We start from the raw sequence: 5,680 nt of genomic DNA on the forward strand, positions 1-5,680 counted from the left end.
GTGTGTGTGTGTGTGTGTGTGTGTGTGTGTGTGTGTGTGTGTGTGTGCGTGAGAGGTTCGAGGGAGAGGCTGTGAAGGGGAGCCAGGGGCACACAGGATTAGACGGAAAGACCCCTGGGTTGGAGGCCAGAGCTCAAGTTCATCACTGCAGACAATGGAAAGCTCTTCAGAAAGCGATTGGGCTCTCAGTGATATTGGCCTCTGTGTGGCGTGGACACCGCCATCACAGCTGCACCGTGGCTCTTGTCTATCTTCTCCCAGTCCAGTCTGTGTCCCCTTACACTCGTCCTGCTACTTTTAATACAGCCAAAAAGCTACAGCTATATATGACCAAATGCAACGTGACCTGTGTGTTTGTTTGTGCTGTTTTTGCATGTCCGAAAGACAGAGGCGCTGTTTATCGGGGCATGTGAACGTGGTCAGACTGTGCTCTGAGTACAATACACACCACCCTCCCCAACACACACACACACACACACACACACACACACACACACACACTACCACCACCATTCCTCCTCTCTCCTGTCCTTCTCCCAACCTCCTCCTTCTTTACACCCCTTCACGAGGACATCTGCTCCCCCAGCGTAGCTGCCATTGTGATGCTCCACACTAACAGGGGTTTTAGCCACTGGTGGTGTGAAATTAAACAGCCACCTCGTCCCTTGATGATAAGTGGCGTCCTGTCTTCATGCTGCGGGTATCTCCTGTCACACAGCACAAGGTCAAGCTTTCAAGGGTGAATTAGAGTTCACTTTTGTATAAAAAAAAAAAATAACAATAATAAAAGAAGAGTGAACACGAAGGAGAAGCAGTTGAAACTATATTATGATTTTGTGCATTTTTCTTCTATTGTTGACTGAACCTCCATCTGATACCGTATTGGACATGAATTTCACACTGCATCTTCTCTGCCACGCTGTTCCCATGTCCCATTTTATGCTCTGAAAGTGAACATCCACTGGGCTGCCTCATAATGGAAATACAATATTCATTGTATTTGATGCACAGGTGAATACTCAGTACATGATGATTGCATATTATTCAAAGACCTGCAATCAGACAGGTACACTTCAAAAAGGGAGTCATAGAAGTAATGAAACGGCTTTTTTTTCCTAGGCAAATTATCTTTTTGAAATTAATAGTTAATATTTTAGTATTGCTATGTATTTTTAATTCACCCTTTGCATTTTTGCAAATATAATGTATCCTTCCACATTCATTTCACTGCACAGCCTTGATGAGTACATCAAATGTGAATTAAAGCACTCCATTTTAAGAGGAAAATGAGTAATAATTCAGAGATATTAATAATGCATTATAATACTATTCAGGAAAATTGAAAGTTTAAAAACAGTGGAGAAGAGAGGAGGAAACATGTCTCGGATTGTTTAGTGGTGTATTGTGGTTGAGTCTGAAATAAATTTGTACACAGAGTTAACTATCGGAACACAGGAGGGCAGGTTCACATTTCATTGGTCAGTTGGGTTGGTGAGCTTAAGGAGGGCACATGACAGCTGTGTGAAGAAGCCTTCTTTAGCAGTCACACAGTTCGTCCATGCAATCATTAATATTAATTGTCTTCCTTGTTTATTTTTCAAGCCACTATCTCTTGTGACTTGTAACATGGTGAAGCTGGCAGGGCACAAAGATGCTGCAGACAGACGGAGGTGTGTGGCGGTGAAAGGGGTGGAGGAGGGGGGGCCGGGGGTTAGAGGTGCCTCTTTCACTTTCTCTCCCAGTCTCATAAGATATCACTTTCTTCTCCATTCACTTATTCTCTCTCAATTTAAGATGGTTAAGCAAAGGAAATGAAATTCCTTTTTTTTTATCTTTCAGAGGCTTTTAAAAATAATATTAGAAAGTCTCATGATTATGATAGTATTAAAATGATTGAGGTGGACCGTTAATGCCAATGGAGTAATTTTCCAGTTCTGCTTAAGCCCTAATAGCTGTAGAATGACCTGGCTGGGCCCTGGGCCACATCATTTCCTTTAGCAGGTACAGTAGATGGGCATCCTGTGGCTGAGGACCAAGCTGTTAACAGGCCCTATAGGTGCAGACAGCTGGAGACTGAATTAGACTTCTTTTTAATAAAGTGTAGCACAGTGCTCGTCACATTGATTGTCATGGGCTTTGTAAACATGTAACTTTGAATCTTTTTTGTAGATTTTAAATTGAGTAACTGTGTGTTCATTAGCTGTTAGATTTATATTTGTCTGAAGCTGTAGTGAAGGAGATTAAATCGACTTGGTTTGACTGTTTTCTGGAGACATACATCAGAGGCTAGCTGCCTTCATACTGAATGATTTTGCTGGATGGGTGTGTTTTTGTTGTGTTGGCCTGTTTCTCTTGCTGCGGGAGGGAGGGAAGGCTGATAGTGCTGACAGAGTCTTGGGGGTCCACTCTGCAGTCATGACTCCCGCCTGGCTGGTTGCCCCCATGGGTGCACATTGCAGCAGCCTGTTGACCAGCGTGGCAACTGCAGCTTACACAGTCACTTCCAGCCTCCCTCCCCTCTCTGTGTCTAAGTCCAGGCCGTGTTCCAGCCAACCTTTGGCCATTTCCTCTCTGTCTTTATATAGGATTTCAGAAGAGCTGCAATCTCCTTTGTTTAGTGATTCATTATTCATACGTCTTTTATCACAGCAGCAACTATAATTAAAAGAAAAGATACATACTAAAGCATTTGACCTTGTTCTTTTTTGTTTTGTAAAACATAGTTCAATGAGTCATGGACATTTTTGGATTCGTCTTGTTTTTGACACACAGACTTGCACTTCACTTTAAAAAAAAAAGTATAATCTTAGACTGCTATAATATACCTTATGCATCTTTATCTTATTATCTTTTCAAACATTTTTCTTTTCAGTGAAAATGAAAGAGTTCACCAAAGGGGCAGAGGTTTTTGCAGGGATTTGTTTTAATCCTCTTGAATATCTATAAATGGTTGAATATAAATGCAGGTGTTGTCTCTATTTAATATTTCAAAATTAAAATATTTAAGCATTTCGTTTTGAATCTGAACAACTTACTAGTGACTAAAACGTGTCTCATTCACATGATTGATTATACACTAATTACTCATAAGAAAACTGAAAGGTTTAGGAATACTTTATGATGCAGATCATCCTGCTGTTACCGAATGATAGTGCCTTGTAATATACATTAATAATTTAATTAAGGGGCAGGAGTAATTGATTACATGCAATAGAATTAGAGTAACCTCATTACAAAGATTGCAAAATGATCTTGTACTTTAAAAAGTGACACATTTAAATCAAATGTTAATTACTTTTAAACTGAAATGGATTGATGTAGCCCTTTAATTGTGAAATTATAAACAGAACCATTTTAACCAAATTGAAACTGGCTGACAATGAACTGTTCAAATAACTGTAAAAAGCGAGTTTGATTTATTTTGTACACATTTTATTTTTACTCAATGTAATTTATAACTAATACATTTCAATAATAATATGTTAATAATAGCCTTTTTTTTAAGATGTGTTTTTGCCTCTGAAATCATATTTGTGATTTGTTACACTTTTTATGATTGTCTAGCTCACTCTATCACTTTATCATTTCTTTTCTCACCCTCACCACACACACACACACACACACACACACACACACACACACACACACACACAGAGTGAGTGTAATAAATGGAAGCCATTTTTGATGAAAAAATGAGTGGCAGTGTGATTTGGGACAGCAAGGAGTAGCCAGCAGTGATGTCATTAAGCAGCACCCTGGATGATAAGGCAATCCCAGTCATTGAATAAATAAATACATTAAAATCATATCTTATGTATTCTTTTCACCTCCCTTCAGACACCCACTATCCCAAATCCTGACCCCTCATCCCAACCCCTTACCGCCCCCCTGCCTCCTCCAAACACACACATCACAAATAACACCCCTTCGCTGCTGATAGACACCACCGCTGCTCCCTTCCCCCTCGTGTCCACCAGCATATCAGGGAAAAAATGAATGCAGCTTTGCAATAAATAATGCATTTTACTAATACGCATTCAGGTGGAGTCAGTCTCTGGCCCCATCTCATGCACATCCAGAGAGAAGATAAATGTAGAATCCAAGAAGCGAAGGCTTTCTTCCTGAACTGAAAGCGGTGACGGCTCTGTAATAGGCTAAAACAACGAGCATGAGAGCAAAAGTGTGAGAGAGAGAGAGAGAGAGAGAGAGAGAGAGAGAGAGAGAGAGAGAGAGAGAGAGAGAGAACAGAGGAAGAAAGGAGGGGGGGTGTAGAGAGGTAGAGAGTGGCAAGCATATTATAACTCATCCATGTGGATCACCCTAGTAGATTGGGAGCAATCCCTTGTTGAGATTGTCTTCTAAACACTTAGAGAGAAGGAGACAGAACGGAGCAGCCAGCCCATCTCACTGTGCCTGTGTGTGTATTCTCACACTGCCTGCTATCCCAGCCAAGGTAGAGAGACCTCTGACAGACCGCTTGCATGTGTGTGTGTATTTCACTTTGCTCTCGTGCCTGTGTGTGTTTGTGCCATTGCCTATCTTGCAAGACAGCCAGCTAGTGAGTGTGTGCATGTGTGTTTGAGCGAGAGGGAGAGAGAGAGAGAGAGAGAGAGAGGGAGAGAGAGGGAGAGAGAGAGAGACAGAGAGAGAGAAGATGTGTGTGTGTGTAAGGAAGAGGGGGTATTATGCACCCTGGATGTTGCCTCGTGTTTTAAACAGCTGCCTACAAGCCCAGGTAGTGCGCGCCGGCTTCTAAATAAGGAGCACATTCACCGTCCCCTTCAGGACAAGAGGCTAGGCTGCAGAGTGTGAAATCAGACTAATACAGTGGCGTAGGGCTGAGCAGGAGCAGGAAGCAGCTCCTGCATGACTTACTTAAACTAAAGGTTTAGAGGACAAGAACCAGCGGAAGAAAATAGGGGGATTGGACGTGAGAGAGAAAGGGGAGGAAAAAAGGCAGTAAGGTCAGTAAATCCTTCTTTTTAATTTCTGCTCTGTGGATTCTTTCTTTCAGTCTACAGTACTTTGAGTCCAGTTAGTATAGAGCCGGCTGTGACTGCTGTGTTTTGCTGGAGAAAGTATTGACTCTTTGTAAGTTTGTGGGAAGTGTCCTCTTTTTGATCCTGCCAGGTGAGAGCAGATGGAAACACTGGATGTGGGGGGGCTGGCTTAGAGCGGCCCAACTCTTTACTTCGTGTGTGTGTGTGTGTGTGTGTGTGTGTGTGTGTGTTTGTGTGTGTGTGAGAGAGAGAGAGAGAGTGTGTGTGTGTGTGTGTGTGTGTGTAAAGGTGTATAGTGTTCTTGTGTATACATAACTATGCATCAGTTAATAGATTTTGTATACTGTGAAGTGTGTACAGCCTATTTAGAAAAGCACGTGTTTTATTTTTGGAATTTTCTTACAGTAACTAGTCATATATGTGTGTGTGTGTGTGTGCTGAGATGCCGTGTCTTAGAAAAGGGGGTCACTGCACCCCGAGTGGGCCAGATAACAGGGGTTTAAAACACTTTTGCGTGGAGAGCGTTAACAGTAGACATGCCAGACTGACAGTGTATGTTCCAACCACACCTACAGTCATTGTGTCATATGGTGACATAGTGCATACAGGTGCAAAAAGAACATGTGACCATATCACACACACACACACACACACACACACACACACACACACACACACAC

At 42.0% G+C, this 5,680-nt stretch overlaps 1 protein-coding gene across 2 annotated transcripts in view; it reads left to right on the forward strand.

Moving 5' to 3' along the window:
• The window catches only part of zfhx3b (zinc finger homeobox 3b), a 286,091-nt gene that overhangs the window by 77,327 nt on the left and 203,084 nt on the right, over positions 1 to 5,680 (forward strand). Inside the window, exon 1 of one of the 2 annotated variants that reach the window (XM_031846038.1) lies at positions 4,658 to 4,964. The exons of the other annotated variant lie outside the window; for it this stretch is intronic. The gene's annotated coding sequence lies outside the window, so the exon portion shown is untranslated. Of the gene's footprint in view, positions 1 to 4,657; positions 4,965 to 5,680 lie in introns of those variants that run through there. 2 annotated transcript variants of the gene reach the window in all.

The sequence above is a fragment of the Anarrhichthys ocellatus genome, unplaced genomic scaffold (assembly GCF_004355925.1).
Source record: "Anarrhichthys ocellatus isolate YVR2014 unplaced genomic scaffold, GSC_Weel_1.0 scaffold6, whole genome shotgun sequence".
Lineage (NCBI taxonomy): Eukaryota > Metazoa > Chordata > Actinopteri > Perciformes > Anarhichadidae > Anarrhichthys > Anarrhichthys ocellatus.